Below are 17905 nucleotides of genomic sequence, written 5' to 3' on the forward strand. Positions count from 1 at the left end.
CAGACAGCAAGACTCCCTTCTCGGCCTCGCCAATATGATCCAAAGGAAAGCAGAGGAATACATATGGCATCGTCTCGGCTACAGGAATTGCTGGACAGAGGCATACAAGGTACCATCCAGCCATCTTAAGGACTCTACTCTGGATTGTTTAGGGTTTACTCCTTTGCCTTTTCTTCCCCCAATTATATCATGGAAAGCAGTGAAGATTCAGGATCAGAGTTTTCCTTCTCCTAGATGGGCTACTTTCCCAAGTTGATGAGCCCATCTGCCCCACTATTGTTCTTGTTTGCTCAATCTACCAGAACCTGTCTTCACATGCAGGGGAAGTCCCTAACTCACCGAGCGTTTGAGAGCCATCGGCTACCCTAATCTGGCTTAGCTGGCCAGTTAAAGCTATTTCCCAGGGTGTGGTCACTGTCACATGCTGATGGCTTCTAGGAGCCACAGGTGAGAGCTGAGTGCAGGGTGGGGACCAAAGGTAGAAAAACTACCCCAGAAGGAGGTTCTATCCTTCCCCTAACACCCCTGTACAGACATGGCAACTAACATATAAAACATGGATTTGGAAGTTCATTTCAATGAGCGTGTAATTCCATGTTCTGCTAGCATGGATGCATCAAAGAATGTATTTTCATATGAGCCACTCAAAAAATTCCTTTAAAAGTTAGGAAATAAGAAATGAAAACTGAAACAATTTTCCAGCTACAGGGGAGTAGATGTTAATGGATTACAGGGCATGCACTTGTTGAACTGTTAGGGGTGGACAAACTGCAGCCCTTGGTGTAATCTGGCCCTTGACTTAATAACATGTGGATGGCAAGAGAGGAGAGAGAGATGGGAGGGAAGGAGAGTCACACACAAAAATGAGACTTTGGCCCTTGCTGCACCCATAAAAAGTATGTGGCCTCCTGAAGGAATGCAGCCTTCCTCATCAATAGAATTCCCTTCCAGTGGAGGCCCGCCTGGCACCAAGTTTCTAATGGTTTCAACACCAGGCAAAGACATACACACACCAAGGATTTGGGCAGCAACCAATGGGTGGTATTTAATTAAGCTTTACTCAGAGTAGATGTGTTGAATCAATGGACCTAACAGCAATGTTCATTATATTCATGGGCCTAGTGAAGGTAAAGGGACCCCTGACCATTAGGTCCAGTCGTGACCGACTCTGGAGCCGGCGTTCAGCTTCCGGGTCATGTCAGCATGACTAAGCTGGCAAACTAGAGCAGCGCACGGAAATGCCATTTACCTTCCCGCTGGAGTGGTATCTATTTATCTACTTGCACTTTGACGTGCTTTCGAACTGCTAGGTTGGCAGGAGCAGGGACCGAGCAACGGGAGCTCACCCCGTTGAGGGATTCAAACCACTGACCTTCTGATCGGCAAGTCCTAGGCTCTGTGGTTTAACCTACAGCGCCAGCTGCATCCATGGGCCTACTTTGAGTTGATTTTAGTTCACTACTATCCAATGTTTGAATGTTTTTACTCTGATTATCTGATGGCATTCCATGCTGGTACAACTCAGAGTAGACGTGTTGAAATTAATAAACATGACTAAGTTTGGTCTATTAGTTTTAAAAGGTCAGCTCTGAGTAGGACTTAGATGAATAGTTTTTAATTATGTATTTTTATTACTGCATTTTCATTTTGTTGTACATTGCTTTAGGAATTATCATTATGATTATTATTTTTGGCCGTGAGAAGTGATTCATAAATTTAATGCTGTTAATCAGTGATGGCCAAACTTGGCCCTCCAGCTATTTTGGGACTATAACTCCTATCATCGCTAGCTAACAGGACCAGTGGTCAGGGATGATGGGAATTGTAGTCCCAAAATAGCTGGAGGGCCAAGTTTGGCCATCACTGCTGTAAATCAACTCAAAAGAAAAACCCTATCCCTGATCTATGTCAAAGCCAACCAGCTAGGAAAATGGTCACCTCTGAGAAATAAATTTTCACTTAAGAGATCACCTTTCATTGATGAAAACACATACCCCTCTTAGACTAATAGTGCTTTTGCCAACCCAAGGACTGTCATGTTGGAGCAGATGCTATTTGCCTTCACTTATATGCAGAGGAAGCTGTATGAGGAATTACATTACATTCTGTAAAGAACTGGAGGTGAACAAGAGTTGTGAATAAGTGGAGAGGGAAGTTGGCAGAAAAGTCTCATGTTCTGCTGTGGAGATTTCTGTGTTTGCCATTGTTCCGAAAAGGTTATTAGCAGGCTGCAGTACAAACTGTCCTGAAGTGTTCGCTATGCCTTTGTCTGACTACAGAGTTTTTACAAGCCCCATTTTCTTTGAGAGCTGACAGCATAATGGTCCTGGACAAAGCCAAATTAACATCTGCATGTTCACTAGGGGATGGGCCAAGCTCTTTTATAGGAGAGAAAAAAGAAAAGCAATTCAGCAGCAGCCGTACAAAGGAGAGAGGGAGAGAGAGATTATTTTATTTCTTTGTGGTCCACAAGAAAGAGGCAGACCCTGTGTTGGGGTTATAACTTGACCACAACTTTATTAACATTTACAAGTATTATGCAAAATTGAGAAAGAGCCTTGTGGCACCTTAAAAACTAAAAGGTTTTAGTTATTAATGAACTAGCATCCTTTTGATATTATCAATAGAAACATTTTTCTTCAAGAAATGGACTGGAGATGTTGTCCAATGCCACACCCCACCCACTGGTGTGAATGAGATTCAGTGCCACATGCTATATATTGGTGAAAAAGTCACAGTTCCAAAATGTGGTATGTACTGTACTGCAGTGTGAAAGGAACTTTAGAAAAACAGAAGTGCTAGCATTATAGTTAGGAAAGCTAGTGCAATATTCCCCACATCTGAATGCACCCAATGTCTCCACTCCCCCAACCTTTCAACACATGCATGCTTCTGCCCGCCCGCCCCCCCCCCCCCGCCCCCACAATTTGCCCATGACAATGGCAGGAAAGAAGTGTATGCAGCACACTGCCCTAAATTTCATCACTTTTCTTTCTCGATTTTCTGGGTTAAAGCAGTTGCAAATGGATTTTTCTCTCGAAACAACACAGAATGAGTGCTAAACTTTCACTAGATTTTCAGAAGTGTCTTTTACAGTGTGAAAGCTCAAAGAGGGAAATATTGGGGAAATGGAATGAAGTTCTGTGTGAGTGCAGCCTTCGAATGACCAGTGGACAGACAGATGGTAGTTGCTCATGTTTAGGCCACACATGAATGGGTATTTTCAGTAGTGCTTTACCTCTCCCCAGGCTGTGGAATGTTCTCCCCAGGGAGACATACCTGGGACTATCCTTCTCAGTCCCTAGGCACCAGGCACCCTGGCAAGAACATTCACCTTGTTTACTCAGGCCTTTGGTAATTCAGTTATCTTCTATGGTGATGTTCATTTTTTAGTGGGTAGGTACAACTCGTCCTTCTGAATATGCTACTAGATTAATATTTTAGGTATTTTGGATTCTACATTGTTTTAATGTTTTCTGGCAACTACTGCTGTGTCGAAATCTGTCCTCCAATTTCTAAAACTATTTTTCCCCGCAAGTGAAATAGACTTTGCATGTGTCTCTCTTTATACTTCTGATGGGTGCAGGACCAATATTAATTTATTACTGTAAAGTAGCTATGAGTGTTGTATGTGTATGTTACAGGCAGGTAGCTGTGTTAATCTGCCGTAGTCGAAACAAAATAAAAAAAAATCCTTCCAGTAGCACCTTAGAGACCAACTAAGTTTGTTATTGGTATGAGCTTTCATGTGCATGTGGCATCTGAAGAAGTGTGCATGCACATGAAAGCTCATACCAATAACAAACTTAGTTGGTCTCTAAGGTGCTACTGGAAGGAATTTTTTAAATTTTGTATGTGTATGTTGTTATCTGCATTAAACATTTCTCCAGTGCCTTCCGACCTGCAGGTGCTTCCAGAACTAAAACAAGGCCCATGGGAGAAGTTACCTCATGAAATCTTCCCCTGGGTTTCAACTGAAATGTGGGGAGCTAGGAGGGGAGCTAGGAGCTCCTGAGATCACTTTCTTTGTTTTTAATTAATTTTTAATTTAATTTTAATTTCTTTTACTTTAAAAGACTTTGGTTCAAATACTTTTCTTTTAAAGTAAAAGCAGGGATTTCCCATAAAACAACAATTAAAAAGACTTAGCTTTAAAACAACAGCAACCAGCAACCAGGTATATGGAAGGCCCTTTGCACTCACCGGAAAGCTGGGTTGAGGAAGGACGTCATTGGGTCAACAAGAAGTGCAGGCACCCAGGAAGGCTGCAGAATGCAAATGCAATTTCTTTTCTCATAAACCTATGAAGAACATTGGGGGGGGATACAGGATAAATATTTGGCACAACAATAATAACTGAGCCAGAATACTGCTTCTCCCACCCATGAAGAGGACCAAATTCAACAAAGGGCCCTGGGGTATGTGGATGGGTGTCAAAAATGTGTTATTGGCCCTTGAAAGTACCGGGGTCCCAGGCTTTCTTCAGTTAAGGACCATGGTTAGGCTGATTGTAGCAACAGGTTGACATATCTTCAAGAAAATCTGTTTTAAAATAGCTACACAGAAGTGTAATGTTTTATTATTTCTATAGCACCATCCATCTCTACTGTGTTGTGTAGAGTTTCTTAAGCAAGGACAGGTTCCTTCCCCTCAAGCATTTTACAATCTAATTATTCAGCTCTGGATGGCATAGAAAATATATTCCCCAAATGTGTTAGTAATAGCTTGTTAATGGCAAAAAAAATGATCTAGATGTTTATATGGTTTAATACAAATGGATATCCATTTCATCCCGATATTTTTTAAAAATGCAGTGTCTTAGTTTGGCTTCTCTGTCGTTTAGGGCAGCCATCCCTTTCAAATCTTGAGTCAATTGCTATTGTGGACTTGGCATGAGGCATCCAGACCAGCAATGGTTTCAAATTCAGTGATTACTAACAATGATGGCTATGTTCCACCTCTATTGCTGGAGATAGCATGCCCTTGAATCCCAGTTGCTGGGTCACAAGTGTGGAGAGTGATGTTGTGCTCAGGTCCTGTTTGTGGGCTTCTCATAGGCATCTGGCTGGCCACTGCGAGAACAAGATGCTGTACAATATGGGTGGTCATTAGCCTGATCCAACAGCCTCTTCTAAGTTCTTAAATTTCTTTGCTTGCTTTCTAGATCTGAAAATTCTTCAGACTTTTATTACTTGACCCCTGCCCTTGTGTCTACAACTTCCTAGGATGTCAGTGTTGGGGGGAGGAGAGAAACATTTTCCCCCCCTAAACTTGTATATAAAAAAATATTAATTTTTTTTTTTTAAAAAAAAAGATTTTCAGACATGGAGCAACGCAGTAGATGATCCTGGCTGCATTCATAACCTGTTTGCCTAACCTGCTTAGGTTCTGGTGAATATTAGCTATTCATTCTTAGGTTCTCTTTATGTCTTCTATTAAATTTTTTCTTTCATAAAGCATTTATCACCTAATATTAATTTGAAACCAAAGAATTAGAGAGCTGGAGCTCTTCTTGGAAGCAACAGAGCACACCGTCTCCACCAAGGAGGAGACAGGGGACTCCCCTGAGAAGGAGTCTAGTTCACCAACACAGGAGCCAGATATATGGAGAAACGTGACTCAAAGAAGTAGGAGGCCCAGGGTTCACTCTGATTGCTTAGAAATACACAATCGCTTTGAGGTCCTCTCCCCTAGCATGGAAGACGAAGAGCAGACTCCATTTGAGGATCTCTCCCTCATTACAGTCGATCAGGTATATGAAGACGAGCAGCAAAGTCAGTCCTCAGGGAATGTGCAGGCGACCTTGGAACGGACAGCTCACGGAAGAACCCCGACCAAACCCAAGAGGAGGCGTGTAGTGGTGATAGGGGATTCCCTACTGAGGGGAACAGAAGCAGTGATCTGTGGGCCTGACAAGATGTCTCGGGAAGTGTGCTGTCTCCCCGGGGCTAAGATCCAAGATGTAACTGAACGACTGCAAGGAATCATAAAACCCACTGACAAATACCCCTTCCTCTTGGTTCATGTGGGAACCAATGACACTGCAAGCAATAGCCTCCAGAAGATCAAAAGAGACTACGAGGCTCTCGGCAGGAAATTGAAGCAACTAAATGCACAAATTGTCATCTCATCTGTCCTCCCAGTTGAACGACATGGCCCAGGGAGAGAGGGGAAAATAGTGGAAGTGAACAGCTGGCTCCGCAAATGGTGTAAACAGGAACGGTTTGGATTCTTAGATCACGGACTGCAGTTTCTTGAAGATGGACTTCTGGCAAGTGATGGGCTGCACCTCACAACGGTTGGGAGAAATGTTTTTGCCAAAAATCTCAGAAACCTCATCAGGAGGGCTTTAAACTGACTAATGTGGGGGAGGGAGACAGTGCTCCTGAAGGTAGGAGTCTATCAATTAATGAAGATGATCATCCAAATGTCATAGACCAAATGGAGCAAACAGCACGCGGACCTAGTGGTGGGAGGAAAAAATCCTTAAATAAGAGACACGGGGGAATGATTAATGGACTTCAATGTCTGTACACTAATGCGCAAAGCATGGGAAATAAACAAGATGAGCTTGAGCTCTTGGTACAGCAAACTAAATATGACATAATAGGCATCACTGAAACCTGGTGGGATAAGTCCCACGATTGGAATGTAATAATGGGGGGATACAATCTATTTCAGAGAAACAGACCAGACAAGAAAGGAGGAGGAGTGGCGTTATATGTCAGGGATGTGTATACCTGTGAAGAGATCCAAGATTTAGATCCTCAAAGCCAAAGTGAGAGCATTTGGGTCAAAATTAAGGGAGAGAAGAATAACAGAGACCTCATTGTGGGAGTTTACTATAGATCCCCAAGCCAAACGGAGGACATAGATGATGCCTTCCTGGAACAGATGGCCAAGCATGCAAAAGGAAGGGAGATAGTAGTAATGGGGGACTTCAATTACCCGGATATTTGTTGGACGTCAAACTCAGCCAAGAGCATAAGGTCAAACAGATTCCTCACTGGCCTTGCAGACAACTTCATTGTCCAGAAAGTGGGAGAAGCAACAAGAGGAACAGCCATTTTAGATCTGGTCCTAACCAATGTTGATGACCTGGTTAGTGGGATAGAAGTGGAAGGATCATTAGGCGCGAGTGATCATGCTCTTCTGAAGTTTACTATACAGCGGAAAGGAGCAGCCAAGCATACTAGGACTCAATTTCTTGACTTTAAGAAAGCCGACTTCATAAAACTTAGGGAAGTGCTGGGTGAGATCCCATGGACAACAATACTAAAAGGAAAGGGAGTTCATGATGGCTGGGAGTTTGTTAAGAGGGAGATACTAAAAGCACAACGTCAGGCAATACCAATGAGACGGAAACATGGAAGGTGCCTAAAGAAGCCAGGGTGGCTATCTAAAGAACTTTTAACTGAATTAAGATTAAAAAAGGATGTGTACAAAAAATGGAAAAGGGGGGAAACCACCAAAGAGGAATTCAAACAAATAGCCAGCACGTGTAGACACAAAGTCAGAAAAGCTAAAGCACAGAATGAACCCAGGCTTGCTAGAGAGGTTAAAAGCAACAAAAAAGGCTTTTATGGGTATGTTCGTAGCAAAAGGAAGAACAAAGAAACAATGGGGTCACTCAGGGGAGAAGATGGTGAAATGCAAACAGGGGACACAGAAAGGGCTGAACTACTCAATGCCTTCTTTGCCTCAGTCTTCTCCGATAAAGAAAACAATGCCCGACCTGAAGAATTTGGAGCAAATGATTCAGCAAAGGAAACACAGCCCAGAATAACTAAGGAGATAGTACAAGAATATTTGGCTAGTTTAGATGTATTCAAGTCTCCAGGGCCAGATGAACTGCATCCAAGAGTATTAAAAGAACTGGCAGATGTGATCTCAGAACCACTGGCAGTCATCTTTGAGAATTCCTGGAGAACAGGCGAAGTCCCGGCAGACTGGAGGAGGGCAAATGTTGTCCCTATTTTCAAAAAGGGGAAAAGAGAGGACCCAAATAATTACCGCCCAGTCAGTCTGACATCAATAGCAGGGAAGATTCTGGAGCAGATCATTAAGCAAACAATCTGTGAGCACCTAGAAAGGAATGCTGTGATCACCAATAGTCAGCATGGATTTCTGAAAAATAAGTCATGTCAGACTAACCTGATCTCGTTTTTTGACAGAATTACAAGCCTGGTAGATGAAGGGAACGCAGTGGATGTAGCCTACCTTGATTTCAGCAAGGCATTTGACAAGGTGCCCCATGATATTCTTGTAAAGAAGCTGGTAAAATGCGGTCTTGACTATGCTACCACTCAGTGGATTTGTAACTGGCTGACTGACCGAACCCAAAGGGTGCTCATCAATGGTTCCTCTTCATCCTGGAGAAGAGTGACTAGTGGGGTGCCACAGGGTTCTGTCTTGGGCCCGGTCTTATTCAACATCTTTATCAACGACTTGGATGATGGACTCAAGGGCATCCTGATCAAATTTGCAGATGACACCAAACTGGGAGGGGTGGCTAACACCCCAGAGGACAGGATTACACTTCAAAACGACCTTGACAGATTAGAGAACTGGGCAAAAATAAACAAGATGAATTTTAACAGGGAGAAATGTAAAGTATTGCACTTGGGCAAAAAAAATGAGAGGCACAAATACAAGATGGGTGACACCTGGCTTGAGAGCAGTACATGTGAAAAGGATCTAGGAGTCTTGGTTGACCACAAACTTGACATGAGCCAACAGTGTGACGCGGCAGCTAAAAAAGCCAATGCAATTCTGGGCTGCATCAATAGGAGTATAGCATCTAGATCAAGGGAAGTAATAGTGCCACTGTATTCTGCTCTGGTCAGACCACACCTGGAGTACTGTGTCCAGTTCTGGGCACCACAATTCAAGAAGGACACTGACAAACTGGAACGTGTCCAGAGGAGGGCAACCAAAATGGTCAAAGGCCTGGAAACGATGCCTTATGAGGAACGGCTAAGGGAGCTGGGCATGTTTAGCCTGGAGAAGAGGAGGTTAAGGGGTGATATGATAGCCATGTTCAAATATATAAAAGGATGTCACATGGAGGAGGGAGAAAGGTTGTTTTCTGCTGCTCCGGAGAAGCGGACACGGAGCAATGGATCCAAACTACAAGAAAGAAGATTCCACCTAAACATTAGGAAGAACTTCCTGACAGTGAGAGCTGTTCGACAGTGGAATTTGCTGCCAAGGAGTGTGGTGGAGTCTCCTACTTTGGAGGTCTTTAAGCAGAGGCTTGACAACCATATGTCAGGAGTGCTCTGATGGTGTTTCCTGCTTGGCAGGGGGTTGGACTCGATGGCCCTTGTGGTCTCTTCCAACTCTATGATTCTATGATTCTATGATTCTATGATTTTCCATGACATAAAATATACAGCCCCTCCTCCCCTCCCCCACATACTGTTGCCCCTTTTGCAACTGTCAGATATCTCCTGGTACCATGCTATCACTTGTTAACGCTGCATTGCTGCTTGTTTTCGCTGCAAAAATAATAGGAGGAGTGTGTGGTACAACTTCAGACAGTCACTACTATCAGGAATCCTGCCCTGACCTCTGGAGACCCCTTTTTGTGAGAGAATCCAATTTGTTGATGCACATGCTTGAGTGCCTCACAGCTTGCCCATAAGTTTGCTTTTGCTAAATCAGTTGCATATGAAGAGCTTATTAAAATGTCATTAATGGCAACCATATAATTATCATTAAGTTAGTTATCTACTAGGCACTGCGTTGGTTCCTGATATGAGCGCAGGCACTGGCATTCTGATTTTAAAGGAACATCGCCTCTGTGCTTCAGGACCTGCTAACTGTGGTGACTTCTGAAGAGCCTGAATATACCAGCCTCAAGAAAAGCTCCCACAGGGGGATTTTCACCTACAAAAATTCTGAGAAAGGGCCATATACCTACTTGCATCAATATCCAGGCTGGACAAGCACCCTAACCCATCTCCAAAATAGGGAGGAAGGGTTTTCTTTCTTCTCATCAGTGTCCCTTGGAAAGACTACAACTCCCAAGAGTTGCTGCTCTGGACGCCCTAATGTGCTGTGGAGTGCATCAGGGTAACAGAGAAAAAAGGAGAAAGAAACGTCATTTTCCTGCTCTTTCCTCACTGCTCCTGCCAGCAAACTCATCCTTAGAAGGGTGACAATACAGGAGGTGTTTGGGGTTTAAGAGTAGCCAGAAAGAAGGCCCAGTTATTCCCCAAGCCCCCCCCCCCATTGCTTTGAGAAGTAGTTTATCAGCTTTTTTTCCAGGGAGAACTAAACCCTTTTACAGGTTAATCTGGTGAGCTCACCTAGCCCTATAGGTAACTTTCCTTCGCATTTGATTTAGGCAGAGGATTGTACTTAAGATATCCATCCAGTTAAATAAATAAATTTAATTCTGATTAACAGAATTTGATTCTTTGCTGGATCTAGTTATGGAGAAAGGGAGTGATTATAGCTCCATCACCCAAAATGTTCAGCTAAGGTTTTTGCAGAACAGGTTTCGGGGGGGGGGGATATCTGCCTGAGATTCAAGAGATGTAATCCTTTGCCAGTCTGGATGGACAGCAATGGGCTCAGTTTCTTCGAAGTGGCTGATAATATATCCATGTGATGCTCATGAGTTAATCAAGTGTCACTGTATTTCATTCCACTCTCCACCCTTATATAATTCCTCCCTGGGTGAGACCCACCTCTGTCTGAGCTCACTATAGTGCAAGGCTTTGCAGTTTTAATGTGGTCTTGTATAATTTCATGGCTAGTATGTGTTGCAATGATTTTATGTTTTGTAAGCTTCCTTTGGCTTATAGTAAAATGGGGTTAAAAAGGGATTGACTGATTGACAGAAAAAATCAAAATGGGTTGCTGATGTAATTGAGTGGAAAGCCACTTTGAAAGGGTAGGGATTAGCGGATCACTGTCAAACAGGGAGGAGTTAGCAGTGCTGTACAGGTTAAACACAGCCTTCCATGCTGTGACATACTTTGCTTCCCTTGCCACTGTTTTGCTGCAGTAAACTTTTGAATGTGTATTAAAAAATCTGGCTGTATCTGTCATAATAGAGACCACTTGATGAAAATGTAGTCCTTAACCATCTTAAATAAGAAATGAGCTCTTCTGCAAACCTGTGTGCCATGTGGCATGATTGGCAGTCTCTGATCCAGCATATAATAGATTATTAAGTTGCAGGTCACAACTGGGGTGCATCATTAGCAAGCGTTGCCATTCAGACAATGGGAGACGCAGAAAAGAGAAGGGGGAAGTTTGTATGTTGCCTGCCCTGGTTTCATTTCGCCATGGGCAGCCATTCTGTTTGAGTAAGACTAAAATATTCCTATTTGCAAATACATATATATTGCATTGACCTGTCACTCAGGATTTACAGAGTTGTCTTTCTTATCAGAACACGAAGACAGGGGAAGACATTTTACGTGGAATGTCATGTGTCAGTCTAGGCTTAGATACCACAATAATGGGCACTGGAGGAATGTCAGAGCAGGGGAGAGAGGAAGACGAAATAAAAGCCAGCTCAGAGATATAGTGGGTATCTAAAATGAAGAGAAGCAGGTACTTAAGTATCCAATCAACTGACAATAAAAGAGGAAGCGTGAAATCGTTTCCAAGGAGCTGCAGCAAAGGCCTGAAGTAGATAAATAACAGTAGGTATAGATAATGGGGACCAGCTTGCAGCTCTGTGGTTAAGTGCACAGTCTGATGCAGCTCTTCCCATGGACTGTGGATATCATGCCTTCCAACATTCCATAGATAAAAAGACAGGCATCTTTGTATCAGCCCTGCTCACATTCCATAGAATATTCTACAAGCCCCGCCCATCTTGAAGGCTCTTCACTACCTGAACTGTATGCTGTATTCATTATTCTGCAATAGACCGGTCCTCCACTGGTATAAACACACATTGGTTGATGGTTCTTTGACCGAATCACATACTTAAAATATATAATTTTACTTCTGTATGTGAACAACAATTTAAAACACACCTCTGCATCTGCAGTGGGTGTTTTGCATTGATGCATATGCCTTTACTAACACTTAATGATGAAAGCACATACCTTTGTCCATCCCAAAAGGGCTGAGCTGCTACCAGCATTGCATACAAATACTTGGAGAGCTTCTACCTCTACCTGCCCTGCAAGCCTTTCCACACACACATAATATACACACACACACACTTTGGGGTAAGGGAAGGCAGAAATCTCAGCTTTGGCATTCCCAGTCTCCAAATGGAACTGGACTGAAACTTGTATCCCTGGCAGGAAAAATCTTGTGCAAAGCATCATTTTCCCATTCAGAATGCTAGAATGTTTAGACCCAAGTCTCATTCCCAATGGGAAACTGAGCCAAATTTTATCCATTCCCCCACACAGTCTTCAGCTATAACCCTATGCATATTTATCTGGGAATGAATTCCAGTCATTTTTTGTTAACACTTATAGCATTATGCTGTTATTTTCCTGGGAAGGGATCTGAACCTTGACAAAAGTTGACTCTAATCATTCTTACTAGCAAATTGAACAAGCCATCCCTCCACAACAACAAACATAGAGGCAAGTTAAGCTCAGCGATTAGTTGAGAAAACAGAGATTGTCCTTAGCAAATAGGAAGAGGTAGAAAATATGAGAGATGTGGCTTGTCTGTGGCCAAGTTCCAGATGTGTTTGTATGTGTGTAAAGCCTCATTATCAAGAAGCCTACTCTCCCTGGAGCTTCTCACTGCCCCATAGTCCCTTCCCAGCTGCTACTGAATCTCTTTACTCTGGAGTCACCTTCTCTGTCTGCTTTGTCAAACTTTTGTTTGGTCTCTTGCTGACAACTCTGCCTTTCAGGGATGTGGGAGGGGGTTATTTTTCCTGTGCCCTCTTCTCTTCATTCACTTTACCTAGCCAACAAACTCCCCACATGCAATGAAGTGCCTGGCACAATTATTCCAAGCAGTGGGGATCTCACAGGGGAACCGCACCAGTTAACATGTTAAACCAAAAGGAAACAGCAGGCCAGAGCGTTCCATGCTCTGGCATAAAAAATGGATGATCTAATATTTTATTCATCAAATTCCCCTCTTCCTTTTTCTTTCATTTTTTTTCCTTCCCACAAGATCACGCTCCAGCTCCTCTCACGCTCCTTTCCCCTTGTTCTTGATAATGATGGCTGTATTATGCAGCTTTCCTTTAAGATGCCTCTCAGCCTCCCCTTTTTAAATGGCAGCACTGAATCTTTAGCTCCTGGGGGATTGTTTCCTAATCTCTGCTGATTCCGGCAGCTCCGCCTCCTTGTGACTGGGCGGGCCATATGCAAATACATTCCCATATGGCATTAGGAACATTAGGAAGCTATAAGCTCTTTGAAACTTTATTCGCTCCCTCAGCAACTCCAGTAGTGCTGCTGCTACATTTGAAGGGGCATAAAAAGATGCTTAGCGTCATAGTAAGTGGGTGCCTACAGTGAAATAAAGGTATTAAAGGTATGCATTCACTTGCCCATGTTCCATCACTAATCTAGCATCATATCTAGGCCGTAATAAGTGGCAAACGTCACACTCTTGGGCCTGAATAAATCAACATTCCTGTGTGTTACTAGTCATGGCTTCAGCTAAAACAAACAAGGAAATGTGTTCCAGTGACAAAGGAACTGCATGTGGAGTTGTCACTTGCTGGTAAAAACTCTGTTCCACAAAGGAATAACGGTCTGTAGCAGCTCAAAAATATATCTTGCCAACATTAATTCTGAAGGGGCCCAGTGGCTGTAAATCTAGTCACCTTCTTGCTGTCTTCTCTGTATGGAACCTGTTGGTTCCTTAATATGGTTCCTGTGCATTCTTCACATTTAGGGGCATTTTACAAGTGCATGCATTTCACTTGACTACTCATTGTTTCATGATGTCCAGATGAATGGGTAAACCAGTTATACTGAAAAGTATTGTGTTTGTAATGATATGAAAGTCCTGTTTGTGGTGTTTTGGTCCACAATGGCCTGTTCACTCAGGCAACCCACCTGTTGATGCTTCTGTCATCAAGTGAAGTGTATGTGTACTGTCAACTGGCCTTTTCACCACCTTGACTTGCTTTTACCAGAAACTTCTACCTGGTGCATTTCTTTGGAACGCATGCCTCCAAAAGTCATCTGCTCCCAACTATGGTACCAATGGTTTGGATTCAGGCTCAGTCAGCTGAATGTAGGTCCCACTGAAATTGATGTGAAAAATTAGTTACAACTAAGTCAAAGGGCCCAGATTTCAATGGGAACTAAGTTAAATTAACTTAGCCTGGTTCCAGCCCAAACTATGTGACATAGTTTGCACCACTTGATGTGGGAGGGTGGCACAAGGCTGCCACAATTCTGTTTAAATAGCCTCCCCCCCCCCCCAAAGCTGCTTTGAATTCACCTAGAGGGAAACCTACTTTCTGACCTCTGGTGATCTGAAACAAGGGAATACTATGAATCTTCCCCACATTTTCTGGCTTGTCTTATAATTTTTGGAGTCCATTTGTTGAACTTCCATGGTTCTTATACATGGGCAGTATAGTGAATGATGTGGCAGCACATTATTTATAGTGCTTAATCATGCACACATTAATTGCCCATACCTGGTTTGATCAAGACTTTAAAATATTATGAATTTATATCATGAATGTTCATTCATGTAACACATGCAAACTCTGAAAACATTCTCATTTCTTCCTGGATGAAATTGTTGGTGTTTCCAGATGACCTGTTTATTGAGCATTCTTCCTGATTTGTTTGCAGGGAAACTAGATGGCATTTGGTATTTAATGAGCAATCACCTTAATTTGTTTGTGGAGATGCTAAATAATATTACAGAAAAATAAATGGTCATCCCACACTTTTCCCTGTGACTTTCCTTATTGCAAGGAGTCCAGTCTTTTGGGGAGGCACAAGAGCTCCAAAATGACTTCAATTGAGCAACCTGAATTTTGCCAGTATGTGATTGTCTGCCGCCCCAAAAGAGTGACAGTCTTGAAGTGCCCTGTGACCTATTTGATGGATTTTGGTAATCCAGACCAACAGTCTGAGCTTTCCTCATATTTTGAAAAAAGTGAGAGACTGCCCTCCCTTATTTCTAATAAAGCCTTTAACAGAGTCTTTTTATCACCTCCTACCCCTATGGAATAATACCCTTCCATTAGCGTTGGCCAAATCCATCCATTTCTCATCAATGTCACTTCTCCTTGCATTCTTCCATAGGCCCATTCCATCCTTCATCTGCATTAATCAACTAAGTTTGATGGATTTTTTTTAAAAAAAACTCTTTAGGAAAAACATACCTGGAGTGGATTTACCTGCTGTGTGATTCTGGTCCTTCATGTCATTCCAGGCAATATTTGTTGTTTTTATAAGCACACATACATCCCAAAACTCATTTCTCTCCCATGCCCTTTGTTCGTATTAGTTATATTTTAATGATATTTTATGGACACATGCTTTCCTTCACCATCTTCTGTGGATGACACCACTGAACTCATATCAGGACCTTTCGAAGTTAGCCACCACTTGTACTAATAGCTGTGGGTATCCTGAGCACACACAGTAATGCAGTCAAAACTTTTTCCTTTTTTTTCTTTTTTGGCCAGTCACAACAAAGATGCTTGTGGAAAACTGGCTAGCAGGAAAGCACTCCCCACCACTGCACTTTCCATTAACTGGTACTTAGAACCATTACTGCTTCTGATCATGGAGGCAGAACACAGCCCTTATGGCTAATAGCCACTGGTAGCCTGATAGGACTGAGAGTACAGAGCAAATTGGGCAAATTCACTGAGAGGCCAATACCCCCTGCAGAAAGGTTCTTCCACATCAAATAGTTGAAATATTGGCAGAGCGGCATTATACTATAGTCATTAGAACTCACATTTAAAAATTAGCAATCCTTCTCTCAGCTAAAACAAAATGCAGGAACAGCAGAATAAGCAAATTAAAAGACAATTTGTCCAGTCATTTGGGCAAGTAGGTTTTTCATGACATCTCAAGTTTTTGTATGCAAAGAAATTGCACAGTTCCAAGTCCTTTCCAAGTCATGCTGTGCAACACTGAAGTCCTGCCTTATAACACCCAATAAATAAAGGTTCTTAGCTTTCAGGTGTTGATACAGGGCCCAGGAATATAAAGCCACGGTGAAATGACAGCCGTGGAGTGCATGTTCTGACATTTGAACATGAGGGTCTTTAAAAAGAAGCACTGTTTAGCATCTCCTCTGTACAGCCACTCTTTGCTCCTTGAACATCTGTAACCCTCACCAGAACTTTCTTTTTAGTCATGTCAAAGAATGTCAGTGTCCTTACATTCACTGAACACCAGCACTGCACTGAACTTGTGGTAGGGTAAACATATATTCACCTGCCTGACAGTTGCTTTTAGTAATCAGAAAAGTCACATGCTGATGCTTGGTTGTCTTTTCTTCCTTCCTTTATTTTTTGAGCATTCATTCAGGCATTGGGTTGGTTTGTTTCCCCACCTTTTGGAAATGGTGTGAAAGAAACACATAGTCCATTTGTACTTTCCCCCTTAGGAATTACTTAACTGGCTTACCATTCTGTTCCCCATTGTCACGGGGGTGTACTGCAGAAACTAATCCTGTTTTTGAGTTTAGAAACATCCCTAGAAAGTGCTGCAGCCAGTTGAAATAGATGGTTCTGGTCTAGGCAGCTCAATGATCTGACTCAGTATACGGGAGCTTAATGGGTTTGAAAGTGCTGTTATATCAGGAGTTTCCCCATTGCCAAGGGCAAGTACTTTTCCTGCACAAGTAATGCGTGGTGTATGGTGGACTTAGTTGCCAATTCCCTCTTTATAACTCATTTCCAGCCATTCCTATCCTGAGCTGAGTAATCTTCTGTATTTTTTTTAAAAAAAATACTTTTGCATATATTTGTACAAAGTAGAATGTGAACCACCCTGAAACTTGAAAGTATAGGGCAGTATATAAATTCAGTAGATGATGATGATGCACAGAGCAAGATGCATGAGGTGCATGATGGGGTGCAGAGACACTGTCATGCACAGCAGTTTGTGTAGAGTTGCAAACAACTCTCAGGGTTGGAGGTTTGTCAAAGATCTTGGCAGATTGCTACCACATTCTAATACAGTGGTGCCTCGCAAGACGAAATTAATTCGTTCCGCGAGTTTTGTCGTCTTGCGATTTTTTTCGTCTTGCGAAGCACGGTGTCGGGAAAGTTTTGGAAAAGCTTCAAAAATCACCAAAGTCTTTAAAAACCTCAAAAAAGGCTACCACACCGCGTGCTATGAGTTGCTCCTCGAAGTCAAGTCGCAACTGTATTAACGGTGTTAAGAAAAAGGAAACAAACTTGCAAGACGTTTCCGTCTTGCGAAGCAAGCCCATAGGGAAAATCGTCTTGCAAAGCAGCTCAAAAAACGGAAAACCCTTTCGTCTAGCGAGTTTTTTGTCTTGCAAGGCATTCATCTTGCGAGGTACCACTGTATTCCACAGAATGCTACTTGTGTTTGTCAATGAGCATATGTCATACTGCATAGTAGCAGAGACATTTGTCTGTATGTTATGTGTCTTTCATCCTTGGATGTTACTCTGTTACTCTGTTTCTCCACCTTTTGACACCTTCTCTGCTGTTGCATGTGATAAGATCTTGCACTGCTGTGCTGAGATTATATTGTCAGGTATAGGGTCAAAACACATTAGTTAATGCACTGTATCTCCCTCTTAAGAATTTATCAATGCAATCATAGGTCTTTAGGCCTTGGAAGGATCTGGCAGTTGCAGGTAAGAACAGATTGGTTCATCACCATTGCAAATTATTACCAAGTTGTATTGCTTTAGAAGATTGCCCCATATACTACAAAGCTGAGGTGACAAATTATGTCAACATTGCTGGTTGGCTTGTATGGGTGGTAAA

At 42.6% G+C, this 17905-nt stretch overlaps 1 protein-coding gene across 1 annotated transcript in view; it reads left to right on the top strand.

Moving 5' to 3' along the window:
• The window catches only part of LSAMP (limbic system associated membrane protein), a gene marked incomplete at its 5' end in the record, with an annotated part of 349538 nt that overhangs the window by 238659 nt on the left and 92974 nt on the right, over positions 1–17905 (top strand). The gene's annotated exons all lie outside the window — the stretch shown is intronic.

This window comes from Podarcis vaucheri (genome assembly GCF_965113315.1).
Source record: "Podarcis vaucheri genome assembly, chromosome: 4".
Taxonomy (NCBI): domain Eukaryota; kingdom Metazoa; phylum Chordata; class Lepidosauria; order Squamata; family Lacertidae; genus Podarcis; species Podarcis vaucheri.